Raw genomic sequence first — 15048 nt, 5'->3', positions numbered from 1 at the left:
GGGGGGGGGGGGGGGTTGTGGGGTTCTGCACCCTCTCAGTAATCTACCAACAATATTGCGGTACCTGTATTTGAAATAAATACCTGGTACATTTACAGGGTTCAAACTGACACATTCTGACCTAAAATTCTCTTACGCCCTTTTGACATGTAGGGACCTTCATTGTGCTAGCTTTGAAGTGTGGCGCTATTTTGAGCCTTGTAAGTGGAATGAAATAGCCATTTACCCTTTGCTCTGAAAGCTAGCGCTAGAAGCTAACCACGGGTTACGGCGACGCATTCAATTAGCATGGAAACAGATCCAAGAGAACGTCTGACTCGGTACACATATTTTATTAACCCCTTTTTAAAAATTGATTCAGATTTGTTGAGGGATGGGATGAAACAGACCCATGCTCAAAAAAAAGCTCCACTCTGCCTGTGTCTCTCAGCACGCTATACGGACGCAGACAGGCTTGTTTACTTTATACATGAAATGGCGGTCGATAAACATGAGTTAAAACGCAAAGGAACATTCATTGCATCTTGGAAAAATCCTACTGGGTTGAGAATAATGTGTGTGCGAGTACAAAACCTTTTATTTTGCACCAGATTTGTCCTTTAAGCCTTTGCTTTAACTACACTGGCTGGCGTTAAACAGATGGAGAGCAAACACAGACATCTTTATCACGTTCTCAGCCCTGCAGGTACTGATGCATTCACATTGTTGCAGTCCCACTAACAGTAGGGTGTAATAGTGTGTCCCAGACGTATATCAGGCCCTGGTTGGCTTTGCCTTGGGGAGATTAGCACTGCATGGCTGATTAGACAGACCAATGATTAACTTGTAGAGGGAACTGCTTTTTACGACCCAGGTCAAAGTGAGTAACCGTCGCTCGTCCCGGGGTTTCCTACTTGTGTGTTTTTGAATTTGTCTGGCTCTTATCCCTCCAATCAGAGAGCAAGAACACAGAGTTCAAAATGAGAGCGCTGCAGAGCAAGAAACCCAGTGCTCATAGCTTCAATTTAAAAGGTGCCATGATTTAAAAAGACTGGAAAGATGAGAGTTCCATTGTTTTTAATTATAAAAACAGGTTAAAGTATACATTATTAATGGGACAGAACCAAAACAGTCAATTCACAGCGAAATGCAGACAGCCTGTATTTAGAAGCTGTGCCTTTAAACGAACCATCAGCACTTCTGTTCACAAATATATATATATATATATATATATATATATATATATATATATATATACACACACACACACACACACATATATACACACACATATACATATGTAGAAAGTGCTGCTACCGTGCCGTTACAGTCTTTCCCCAGCTGCAATGATGGTACAAGACGGCATTTTTGAGAGAGGCGCTAAGAGACAGATGCCAAAACGCAGTGTTTCAGGCAGAGGGTGAATGCTATATATACCAAGAAAGCTGGTATGAGAAAAATTAAATAAAAAGTTAGTTAAACATTAAAGCATGTAAACATGTTCTAGTAAACACCCAACATACATGTGTATGAACCTGAAAATGAGCATGATGTGGAACTTTTAAAAGCACCATATTGTCAGAATGCTGATTTACGTAAATTTGGCTTTTCTTCTTTGACATGACTGAGGACGGACTGGAGACTGTGTCATTTTCCAGGGGAAGATTTATGGCTTCCAAAACCTGCAGCGAGTTAGAAGTCATGCATTTCCCATTTTTACAGCTGTTGTGGGACGAATCTTACATCCGATTGTCAAAAGAGTTTTTGCAAAACCAGCGGAAGAGTTTGGATCCTGAAGGTAAAGGAGAGAGAGAAAGAAGTGAAAGCATTGAGCGTGCTCCCCTATGATGACAGATTCACAACACAATAGAAACAATGCACACACACCAGTGTTTAGTGGGAAGCTGCCGTCTGGGAAACGCAGCCAAGAGGAAGTGTACAGCTGTAAATGGACCTTGAATTTTTGCCAGCGTGCGGCATGGACCAATCGACTCGCAGAGCCCTTTGAGGAGAACCAATCAACACGAGTTCAGCGCCAGAGGTTATTTAGATTTGAATGAATGGACACAGAGAGCGAGAGCACGGGATTGTGGGAACTGATTGGGCTGCAGTATTGACTTTTGGAAAGGTCTGGGAAAAGCCTCACAATGACTCTCGCACACCAGAATAAACACACAATCAGACGTGATTACACTTGAGTACAGAAACAGAAACACAATGATGCAGACATTTCTTACCCACAATGCAGTCATACGCAGCCACAATGCTCACGTCATTGTCGATTAATGCGCTTATTATTTTATGGATTAATGGATCAGTTGTTTGGACTATAAAATGTCAGAAAAGGGTGAAAAATGGATTCAAGGGAACTGTTTTCATTTTTAAAGGTCAACACCAGTAGTTTGGCTCAGCTAAATATTTAAAATAATCTACATTGCTGCTGACCTTTTACCAAAGCATGCAACATGTTTTTAGATTTTCTGTTTAATGCCGTTTTTTCCACTGCATGGTCTGCGCTCTCTCTACTCGACTCACCTCAACTCTATTCCCCTTTTGGGGTTTTCCATTATTAAAAATGTCCCTGGTACCTGCTGACAGGTACTTTGTAGTACTACCTCAGTCGTGGGACCAAGCGTCAACCTATCGATCGGTTAATTTGATCCACAAAGTCAAAATAATGCAAAAGAGTCACTAAAGATCTTGTGTTTACCAGAGATGCTCATAGGTTTCTTGGAAAAAAAGCCGTTCATCGTGAAAGAAGCATAAAACTACACATGTGAAAGCACAAACTCACCAACGTGCAGTAAAAAATGTGCACAGTTCAAAAAAAGCAAACACAAACGCACACGCACACACAAACACACACACAAACACACAAATGAGTCCACTATGTTAGCATGTTAACATACTTAGCTTGTTTGGTAGCTTGATATATAGTAGCTAATGTTAGCTTGCTAATTCGCCCCAACGTGCTTTCACTAGTTAGTTAGTTAGAAAACGAGCTAAACAAGGTCGTCACTCCTCTGGCGAGAACACTGTGGTTTTCTACACTGTGACAAAAAGTGTGTGAATGAAACATTCATTTGTTAAATTATAAACTAATTCAGTGGTCCGCGGGCTGGTTAGCTGGTTAGCTAGTTAGCTAGTTAGCTTACCTGCTAGGAGGCTCACTTCTCAGCTTAGCATCAGCTGTGATAAAGAATCACTTCATCTGAAGTTCAAAGTGAATAAACACATCTTCCAGCCTCTTACTTGAGTTTCACAACAATACATAAGTAAAATCTATAAGTAAAATAGTGGCTGTATTATTTGTGTCCACTTTGATAATTGCGCTTTAAAAAAAGTTATGTTAATTGTCACACCCATCTGTTAGATGAGATTTACGCACACGCACACACACACACACACACACACACACACACACACACAGAACCAGTTTTTAGTTAACCGTGGTCCATTTCTCCCACTGAACTTGTGCAAACTGAACTCAACAGTTTTTGCATCATTTTTTTCAAGAGAAAATGCATCAGTAGACCAAAAGTCAGGGCATACGTAAAGTTTTTAAGATTCCACTTCTGGGATCACGAATATCTGTAAAAAAACTTGCCTGGCTGTCGAGATATTTCCTGTACCATAACGTCAGATTCCATATTCAGTATTTAGACGGTTTGGTCTGGTCTCATTAAATTGATTGTGGACATGTGTAACAAAATCTCCTTTAAAGTGTAGCTAGCTTTAATGTTCTTGCGTCATTTGGGTCTGCAGCTGTTATCTCGAGTTATCAATTGGAACCAAATTCTTCTTTAATCCACTTAAGACTGAAGTTCCCATTTTCCAACCGAGTTAGGGAACTCTTTCTGAGCCCGACGTACTGTACATTTGTTGTTAATTTTATGGAAAATGATTGCTCCAACTGTGTCAGATGCCCGAAGTGAAATGATAATAAAAAAACCTTGGAAGGTCTTCAGTACACGACATCCCAGAGGGCATCTGGATCCATTGAATGCATTCACTTCATCTATCATAACTGCTGCCTTCACCCCCGCTCCCCTTATTAAATCACCAGACCTTAATACCCCATAATTAGATGTTACATACCACTTAGCCACCCAGCTCAGTCAGCAGTGCTGCATATTATTCTTCCCTACGCGTCTAAAAGAGCCTGGAATTCATCATGCATGATGTGTAATTTCATCAGAGGGGTGAGAAGGTTTATCCTAACTTTAGAAAAGTGATAAAAGAAGGCAGAGCATCCTTGAAGAAAAACCAAAAACATAAGTTTTGTAGCCTGTGAGAAAGAAAATCTAAAGCCAGCAGCAATGTTCAGTATATCATAGCAAATATTTCCCTGAGGAATGCAAACTACTGGTGTTGGCCTTTAAATATGAACACTGAGTGTGTAGCTCACTCAAAGACATGCCAACAGACAATAAATACAGTTAGCCTATACACACACACACACACACACACACACACACACACACACACACACACACACACACACACAATTGTGGAGGATCTGTGACTGATAACTATCACATGAACATGTAGAGCGGCAGCCATAAAACACACATGGACTGGTTCCCAGCAGCCAATCAGACGCTTTGAGGAGCTGCTGACTGGAGTATTTAATAATGTTGTTGATTAGATTTTCATATGCTGCAATAATCCGCCTACTGGCTGCATTCCAAGTCTGACAGTATGTGGATGAAGCGGATCATTTAAAGGGGCCCTGCCACACGTATTTTATTACTTGGTGATGTCATTTGAAGTGGACTCTGTTTTTCTTTTTAAATAACCTGCTTCGTGTAGTTCTACTCAAACGAGGGGTCAGTTAGAGAAAGTTAGTTTTAAAAGGCTTACCTGCTGCACCTTTGACACGCTTGACAAAGTGCAGTGTGAACAAAAAAATGCCCCGAAAAGTAATCTTAAAAAAAAAAAGACTAGTTAAAGTCAACAATGTAAAAGTACCCATACTGCCTAAGAGCAAATGCCAATGTTGTTTGCAGCTTCCTGCCTCCAACCTCCTCCTTCAGCGGGCATTCACACCTAGAAAACAAAAGTTGAGTCAGTCTCAACTTTTCGTTGCAGACCCACTGCGCTTTTCTGAGAGTCCCCCCTGCATCAACCCCCCCGCCGCAGCCTTAACGCACTTCCCCCATTCAAAATGAATGGGAAGACTTGCGTTTTCGCCGAACCATCGGACCCAGTGTTAAGCTTTTTTAACTTTGTATGTGTGTTTGATAGGCGGGATATGTTCTCCCAGCAGGATCCTTGCTGCTGCTGTTTTTGTTCTTTGACTCTTTAACTGTATAACCAGTTACTTTAAATCGTCTATTCCTTGACTTGAAGTGTTACTAAACTATCCTGACTAGACGAGATTGAAGGACCACGTGGTTGGCTTGTCTGTTAACATCAAATGTGCAAAAAAAACACATGCATCTGGAGAAGTTGAGGAATCTAATGAAGCCGATTTGTTTGAACTCCATTTACTCAGCTGCAGCGGGTCACCACAGCCAGAAAGCTGAGCCACTACGGCAGGGAACGTGAAATTCAAATTACACATTACAGTGAAACTGGATGTCTCATTCAAAACACAGAAAACAATCAGCTAATAGCTTCGGTTACTGCATTTACCGCCGATTCCCTCCAAACACGCAAAGCGCTAACGGTCCATCCAAAAACCACAAATGGCACCGGATATGAGGGACAGATGTTAGGCCAGCAAAGACAGATCCACCATGTGAAAAGCTTCATCACAAAGATTTACTGTCACAGCTTTCTCAGACATACTGAGATCAACGTAAGGTATTCACATTTTTCCCCAAAGTGCAGTGTTTTGCCAGAAATGAGACAAAAGCTTTGTTTCAAAACTGTTCCCTCATTCACTCACTTTTCTCTCTCTGTATACAGTATATAGCGTTTATTACATATTGAACTAAATCAGGAATGACCAAAGGAGTCCTACGCCCAATTGTGAGTGTTTTAAAGTGGACTGTATAGTGAATATATGGCATATGATATAGTCAATGAAATTAACCGCTGAGTCTTCCATCACCATTACAGTTGAGGTATACTTCTCAGAAGATCTGAACAGACAGTGAGAGCTGACCATAGTTAAAGACGAGTGCCAAGAGGCTCCAGTAGCGGCATCTTATTTTGAAATTTGACAGAAATAACTGCACTCATTCATAACCGCGGTATCAATCACGAGCATCGGTTAAAAGCGCTGGAAAAAACGGGACGCGAACAAAAGGAAGTCTGTTTTGCAAAAGTCATCCAGGACTTTCAGTCTTTTCCACAGACCGCAGGATCAACTTTAACAAGCTCCCCCTCTGCTTACAGTTGCTCCTGCGCCTTGTTTTTACCCACGATCACTTCTGCATTACCTCACAGGCTCTCTGTGGTTGGAACATATGTAGAGCTCAGGCTCAACTTAGAGATGGTCAACATTTCAGAAAGCACAGTGTGTGGTTTCAGTTTTTTGTTTTTTATCCTTGAGTAGCGTGTGTGAGTGGGAGTTCAAACAGGGTTGGCTTCCTCTCCTGCCAGGAACTGATTGCTTTTAACGCGGTTAAAATGAATTAGGTGTTGATCGGGTCTCACCTGGCTGCCAGGAATGACTCAAATTTACACAAATATGTGTTACTCTGGAAAACAAAACTGGAGGTTGAAACCAGGATGATCTCGGGACTTTTCACTTGTCTCATAGGAGAAAATTACCAATTGGTGCATTTTAGCTATTAGCTGTTTTGGGATTTTTATCAATTTATAAACAGGAAGTGTTTGTGAGGCTGAAGTGAGGAACTTCTGTAGCTAGATATATCATTTGTTGTGTCTAAATATGAATGTGGATAATGTTATCAATAGTGAGATGCTTGTTAGGGTCACATTTCTAGGGATGAATCGGCAAAAACGCGTTTTATTTCTCTAATTCACGGCTTTTTCCTAGGCGCTCCCTCTCTTCAGTCACTGTCGTTGAGCCTCTGTTGACTGTATTTAATAGAAATAAAAATGGATTATGGATCATTTGATTTCTATAGTGTGTAGGTGACTTCTCAAGCTGAACTATTGTCTCTTACGTCCTAAAACCAGCCTCTGGAGACTCCACCAGCTGACTTCTCTATTGGCTGTAGAAACAGGAGACGTCTCTTACGTCCTAAAACCAGCCTCTGGAGACTCCACCAGCTGACTTCTCTATTGGCTGTAGAAACAGGAGACGTCTCTTACGTCCTAAAACCAGTCTCTGGAGACTCCACCAGCTGATTCGCAGCAACACCATGAGGTGGTTTGAGTCAAGTCAGGCTGGTTCAGACCCCTGCAACTTTCTAACCCCCCCAACAACTTTCTAAAGCGGTTTTGTCTCATCAAGATTCTTTGGTCTGAACTGGGCTTTATACACATAAGCTAACAACCTACTCAACTACACGTAACACCTGGTAGGTTGGAGTTTTTAACAAAGCGGTTGTCAGGAGGGGATCAGATGTCCCGTCACTCGGCGCACTCTGGTGTCAGAGAGGGGGCGGGAGCCTCCACAGGAAGCAGCTGCTCACCGGCTCATCTTCCTCCAGTTGTCAGTGATGGGGGTTATCAGGAAGCATCCGGCACAAAAGACACCTGATGATTATACCTAGGGCTGCACAATGTGAGCCCTAGTGTGGTCTGGCCAGGTCTGTCACCACGCCATGGCACATGGAAACACAGCAACGGAGCTGTCACACCAAAAGAAAAGTCCTGTTGTGTTCCTAAACCCCCACAATAAAGCACAAGTAGACTTTGTATTTCAAAATTTCAGTTTTCCGTCAGATCAATTATACTGATGACTATCAAGACACAGCGAGGGCATTCAGCGACATTCAGCTGTTACACAAACTTCTAGGCAGTGCTTGTGTTTCGCTTTTTTTCTCATAGTGTTGTAAAACTTTCTCGTGGCAGCAATAGAGGCAGTGATGGTTCCTGTTTCCTGTACGGGACTCTCACACCGCCTCAACCCAGGCGTTGCGTTTCTTCAAGAGTTGAGTCGGTCTCAACTTATGTTTTTTCGCGTGTTCCTCGGGTCAAATTTGACCCGTTTTCATAGTTTTTTACATCAGAAATATGGGAAGATGTAAAAAAACTTTTTCAAAAATGCAACCAAATGTAAAAGGAAAGTGACAAAACCTTGGGGAAATCTTAAAAAATGGTGGAAAACCACGATAAAAAACAATGATAAAAACACTGGAAGAAAACGTCAAAAGATTGGAAAACGCGCAAAAATCGCCGAAACAAGGGAACAACACGAGGGTTAAAGCCACAATGAGGGAAGTGGCGGAACATTTGTCAACTTTTGTGTATCATTCATGTCTGTCAGTCACCCAGAATTGTCTGTAAATCATTTTTGTTAGTTTAAAACATTTTAAACTTGTAATAATGTTGATGAATATCACGATAACGACATAAAAGATTAATAAAGAGTTCAAATTGTTTGTTCATTGCCAACAAATTTAACATTGAATTGAATTTAAAAAGGTATCAGTAAAAGAAAACTGTTACATAATCAAGTGCTGTTTTCTACTGATATTTTCCTGCAACTAACACATCTTTGAGTGTGTATCGCAATGTTTTGCGATATGTATATTGCGATAACGATACAAAACCGATATATCGAGCAGGCCTAATGGTATCCGCCAGGGGATGACAGTGATACTGACTCAAAGAGGATGGCACTTTTTAAAAGATCGCAGGCTAATTTAAGAGTCCAGATTACATATAGACACATTTTACCAAACCCTTTTCAGCCTTAAACAAATAGAAGGATAACACTTTCCCACGATACATTGTCAAAACTTCAGAGACATCAAGTTTAGGGAGATGAAGCTCTCAGAATCCTCCTCAGCTGCTTTGTGGATAATTAAAAGGCATGTTAGCTGTGGATCTGGAGAGCAGCTGTAGGGTGGATCCATGTGACTTTGCTCGGGAGAGACTTGGAACCTCTTTAAGTTGGACCACAATCAAACCGCCAGGAGGAAAAACACAAGCAGCAGAACATAGAAAAGGGCCCAGCACTGGAAATCAGACAGAAAGCACTGCTGCAGAGCCCTAACCCCGCTGAAGTAAGGTTGATAATCACCAGTTGGACACACGTTTATCTGGACTGTCTTGAGAAAAACTTTAAACTTCAAAAATGCAAAGGTTAATTAATAGCTTGTGTCATTTGTAGCTGTGTCAGCGTTAGTCTGGATGAGTTTAGTCCACATGGGACAGCTGATCCCTGCGGTGTGTTAACAGTTTCCTCTGCTATCACCGCCGCAACACGTAGTTTTCTTCTTTTTTGCCATTGGGGCCTCGCTCTTGGGGTCTTGGAGACCCTTATTTATTTGTATGCAATTATACGTATGCAAAACCCACCTCTTCCATCGGGTCCCAAGGGACCCCGGAGGATGAGACGAGGCTAGTGGGATACACATTGGAGTGCAGGATGGGTCTAGGGACCCCAGAGGATGAGGCCCTGGTAGCAGAAAAATAGGACACATTTGGCATCTTTTGTACTGTATATCCTTCCTGTTTGTCAGTTGCTCACAATTGTCCGTACCGTCCAACAACAACCTCACAAAACTTCTCAGATCTTTTTTTTTACAAATTAGGAAATATCTAGGGCTGCAACTAATGACTACTTTCAATGTCTAATAATCTGTGGATTATTTTCTCCATTACCAGTCCGGGATATATTGTCTGGTATGGTCTCTAAAATGTAAGAAAATTGTGAAAAATATAAACCAGTGTTTCCCAAAGCCCAAAACCTCAAATGTCTTGTTTTGTCCAATACTCAAAGATATTCATCTTATTGTCACAGAGGAGAGAATAAAATAGAAGAGATTCTCATTTAACAATCTGCAATCAGGTAAATTTGAAATTATTTCCATAAAAAAATGACTGTCATCAACAAAGTAGAAACAACAGCCGGTGAGCAAACATTCAGCGTCCTTCATCTTTTCCCTCAACAAACAAACCTTGAATATGTATCCATCAGTGCTATGAATTCCTGATGACGGAAACCATTTGCAGGGGTTTCAACCCCAGAGAGACAGAGATGAGTCTTTTCAGGCCCTGTGTCTCGTTAACTATTCAACAGCTCTCATTATTGTGTTCTGGTAACTCACGCTGTATGCTGATGACACCGGATTGATCGTGTAATAACTCAGCCACGTCTTCACTATTCAGTGTTAAAAACAAACTGCAGAACAAAGACAGAAACTGAATATGAGTTAATCCCTTATGACGTGCATCTGAATGGATCTACATAATAGCAGGGCTGTAGTACTCAAATCTGGTCTAGGACTCAAGACCGTTTTTCTATTGTCTCTGACTTGTCTAGGACTCGCTAGTAATGGGACTCGGACTTGTCTCGGTCTCGGCCACTGGTCTCGACCGAGTCCAGGTGTCTTAATTGTGTTGATATTATCACCATATTGATATCATTACACCATATGTCATTCTGTTTTCTTTAGACTAGATGATATCCGGGGGAATGGTTATACTCATAACTCCCGGGTGTTGGGACACTGTTTTTCTTTTAAATCAACAAATAACCCAAAATGATTGCCTTGATACTGTCATGCATAAGACCTTTTTTCTGTCCTGGACTCAGTCTTGACTCGGACTCGAACCTCTTTGGACTTGGTCTTGACTTGGACTCGACTAGTCCTGGTCTTGGACTTGTCTTGGACTCGACAAAGGTGGTCTTGACTACAGCCCTGCATAACAGTAATTGCAATTTCACGGCTCACTACCATGCTCATTAGGGCTGCAAATAACGATCATGTTCATTGTTGCTTAATCTGTCAGTTATTCTCTCGATTAACGGACATGATCTGTAACATTGTCTGGTCTATAAAATGTTAGAAAATGGTGAAAGATGTGGATCAGTGTTTCCCATAGCCCAAGGTGTCATGATTCAGGTGAATTGTTTTGTCCACAACTCAAAGATATTCAGTTTACTGTCATGAGAGAGAAGAAACTAGAAAATGTTCACATTAAACAAGCTGGAAACATAGTATTTGTATAATTTTGTCATAAATAACAACTCAAACCAATTGATCAATTATCAAAATAGTTGGCGACTCAATTAATAGTTGACAACTAATCAATAATCAGTTAATACTTGAAGCTTTACATGTTGCATTTTAGACGTTTTCTTCAGAAGACTTGAGTTTCAATGGGAGGCTTCGATCATGTGCGTAAATATATAAAACACAGAGCAGACCAGTCAAAGTAAACCACAGACTGGAAACAAGCAAACAATGTAAAATTAATTAATTAATTGATAGAAAACTTAAATGCTTAACCCTTGTGTTGTCTTCCCCTTGAAAAAGAACGTTTTGCTCACAATTTTTCAACATTATTACTGCTTTTTCAGTTATTGTTTGTCACTTTTTCAATGTTTTGGGTGTTTTTTTTATGCTTTTGCCGAATTCTTTTGATATTTTTAATGTTGACATTTTCAGCGCTCATTTCGACGGCCCATTTTGTTTTTCAAAAAAAAAAAACTAAGGACCACATAAGGGTTAAAAGCTTCATGTTTCTTCAAGTCAGACATGGAAATGTTGGACTGTAACGACTCCATCTGAATTTTTGAGGCGGGTGTGTTTGGTTGGGAGTTTCTTGAGAAATGATTGAGAAAACAGGTGTTTGTGTTTATAGATGTGACCTGGCTCTTTCTTCAGGATTGTTAACGTGCTCCACCTTACTGTCGGCCTATGTGCCGAACACAGCAGCAATGTGCAGTTCAATGGAGAAAACAGGGCAGCATTTAGAGTTGGATCCTTCCATCAGACTCACATTGAGTAACAGAAAACAGATACTCCAGTGTCACTTGCATCTTCTCTTTCCAGGCTACTTAAAAAGCTGCGTTTGTTTCCTTATAAAGGACACACCTACAGTATGTTAAGTAAGTGTCACACACTCTATTTGCTAATAGCTAATTAGCTAATAATCTATGTGTGAACTTTCATATACGTACATGTCTAAATAAATGTATAAAAAGGGACTTTAATGCGAGAAAGCAATCAAGTGGCTGGGTAACTTTACATTCAGGGTGGAAATTAAGGAGCTTTTTCTTAATAATTTGGAGGTCATTTTTATTGTGTTATTGACAGAATTTATGTTAATTTGGGCAACTTGTCCATACGGTTGATAACCCTGAAAAACAGCAGCGCACGGTGATCTTACAAATGGGAGACAGGTGTGTTTGGTATGGCCTAAAGTTAGCGCACGGCTAATTCACTGGTACTAGCTCCCTTTTACCAGCGCTAAAGTTACCGGCTAGAATTATAATTCCATTAGAGAGGTAAGAAGCTACACTAGTTTTACACCATTAAATTAACTGAAAACATTACACAATCATTAATATTTGTATATAAATAGATTTTCTGATAACAAATTAGCCAAAGGGTCTCCTAGCATGGTTATTGTTCCAGTAACTGGGCAACACGTCCTTCCTTTGGGTCTAGGTTCAACCCAACGAAATATTTTTGTTGTTCTAGTAAAATTTCAATCTGCTGAGAGCATCCACCACAGTGTGCATACTAGAGGACAAGAAGAGTTTATGTTTTAACAGACTGTGAGTCCAGATACCTGCACGCTGTGACCTTTTACACAATTCATTTGACTTAAAATATAGAGCTCTTTCAATTTCTTGTTATTGCATTATTATTAGTGCAAGCACCTGGTCGCTGGCCCAGCTACAAACGACTGAGAAAACGCGTTTGGGTTCCCATTTCAACACAGCCACATGAAATAACAAAAGAAGACCTTTTCAACACCCCCAACTAGAACATGAACACACTCATCCTGTGCATGCAAGAAAGATGAACATGTTCAAAAGAGATTTGGAGAAGCCCTTTGAAAACAAACAGCTTTGAAGCGAAGAAATTCTAACTTGCTTTTCCTGTCCGGACTCATGTCTTTGTCGAGAACCTTCCTGCTTTTCAGGCGGAATATTTTTATCCAGGTGACAGTGATTTTAATATCGGTCAGCTGCAGGGCACAGGTGTGTTTGTGGTTAGAGAAGTTTTCCCCCATGGATCCTACACCACGCGGGATTATCCAGAGGAATAAAGGGACCGATAAAACCCATTGCCAAACCAACCTTTGATGTGGTTTGTGGAGCTGTTTGAAGGCCAACAGCAGGTCTGTGAAAGCAGATTGCAGGTGAGACGGTACCAGCAGATTGTTGCTATAAAGAGTCCACTAACCATGGATGACTAAAAGTCAAAAGACTAAAATTCTTTTTTGAATGACGAGGCACTTTGAAGCAAATGTTTTTGGTTTAGTGCACAAAGCGACTGTGAATCCCACAAGCCCAGGCTGTAATCTCAGCTATGCTTGCTGGGCAGCTTCCTTGTTTTCTCATCACTAAGTCAAACTTGCAGCATCCACAAAAAAAAAGGCACTGGGGGTTTGTCTGCCATTTTTAGTCAGGCATGTTTTTTTTTTGGCAGGGGGGCGGGGGCTCCGTGACCTAAAAAGACACTGGTTGGGTTTTTTGTTTTAAAGGAGAGACTGGAATATTTTAGCCACATTTGCTTTTTTATTTTACCTAACGTCTGTCAGTAGGACATTGTAAAACCCGTGGATGTGTTGCAAATGAAACTTTGTGGACAGATCGGACATGGATCACTAAATGACTGATTAGATTCTGCCCTCATTGTACCACGGAGTACCTCACAAACACAATGACCGACTGCTCCACTATCAACGTGTATCCCAATACCCACTTGGAATATCCCCAGCCTTTATGTATTGTCTACTTCTGCTTACAAACATAAAGATTATACTTTCCAGATTCCATGAGGCCAGACCACAGGAAATCCAGCTCTTGATTAAATAAAGCCACATATTTTCCTGTCCGAGAGCTATTAGTCAAAGGAAGATCAATGCTGGGCTGTCTGCACAATGTCTTCTGGAGTGTTTTTTAAATTAGAAGTAGTAGAAAAGTTCAAAAAAGGGGTGATACAGCATTTGAACCTATGGGAAAAAATCAACGTTGTACCCTTTAAACATGATCACAACATCTGAGAAAAAGAAAACTGCATGCAGTAAAACGATTTTGCTCAATTGAGCAAATGTTCTGCCTGTGACTCATTAGTCAGCACAACGTGCATGAGGAGCAATTCGTCACCGTTGCCATCTGAAGCCAACGAGCCAAATCAAACTCACATGAAGAGAGGAATTCTGAAGCCAAAGAAAGAAGTTTGCAGAGACTCTAGAACATTCTGCAGATCTGAGTCTCAGGATCAATGATGATCTGACTGACGCCAAAGTATCCGGGCTTAGACCGGTTTCCACCACTAAAGACCACTTAGGCCGATAAAGGCCTAACTAAAGCTAAAGCCCACCTGACCTACTTTCTTCTATTTTCTGTGTTTGTGTGTGTGTGTGTGAATATATGTGTGTGTGTGTGTGTGTGTGTGTGTGTGTGTATGTGTGTCTCTGTGTGAGAGAGAGAGTGAAAGTCAGCATGTGCACAAGAGAATGTTAGTAGACATTTAAAACATTATTTTTACGAGCCTTTTAAAGAAAAGTTGTAAAAAAGTGCATGTACAAAGTTCCATGCATTAGGTGGGCATTGAGAAGGTGTGTGTGTGTGTGTGTGTGTGTGTGTGTGTGTGTGTGTGTGTTAAAGGCTGGCAGCTGAGGCCAGAGCCATGTGTTTCCCAGCTGTGGTTGCCTGGCGTTGGCTTTGCAGACTCGGAGCGAAGGCAACGGGCAGAATATAAATACTGTCTTCCCCTTTTTGCCTTTCTTCTGGGACAAACAACAGACGTCCTGTTGTACCAAGTAGGGGCAGTTTTACCCTTAGAAACACACTGTGGGGTAGAACAAACTAAAGCAGTTTTTGAAACGGGAGAAAATGGGGAAAGTGGGGATTTATGTTTGGAGTCTTATTCGAATTCTGTTTTGTATAAGTTATAAATTGAATTACATTTTAATAAAATCAGCACAACATATTACTAGACCGATTGGAAAACTGGGTTGGACTTTCTGGCACAGTACTAAACTATTTTCATCCTAGTATAGGTATAGTATCGG

The 15048-nt window shown here is 40.9% G+C and overlaps 1 protein-coding gene and 1 long non-coding RNA gene across 3 annotated transcripts in view; one reads left to right on the top strand and one right to left on the bottom strand.

Annotated features, from left to right (window-relative positions):
* Nucleotides 1-15048, bottom strand: part of myo10 (myosin X) — a 136217-nt gene that overhangs the window by 103956 nt on the left and 17213 nt on the right. The gene's annotated exons all lie outside the window — the stretch shown is intronic.
* LOC117954672 lies at nt 5044-13137 on the top strand. The gene is made up of 3 exons (XR_004658863.1): nt 5044-5188; nt 12171-12176; nt 13126-13137. It is a non-coding gene; the product is annotated as an uncharacterized LOC117954672 (long non-coding RNA).

This window comes from Etheostoma cragini, chromosome 12 (genome assembly GCF_013103735.1).
Source record: "Etheostoma cragini isolate CJK2018 chromosome 12, CSU_Ecrag_1.0, whole genome shotgun sequence".
In the NCBI taxonomy this organism is placed as follows: Eukaryota; Metazoa; Chordata; class Actinopteri; order Perciformes; family Percidae; genus Etheostoma; species Etheostoma cragini.
The sequence above is the reverse complement of the archived record's forward strand: the minus strand, read 5'-3'. Positions and strand labels throughout refer to the sequence as shown.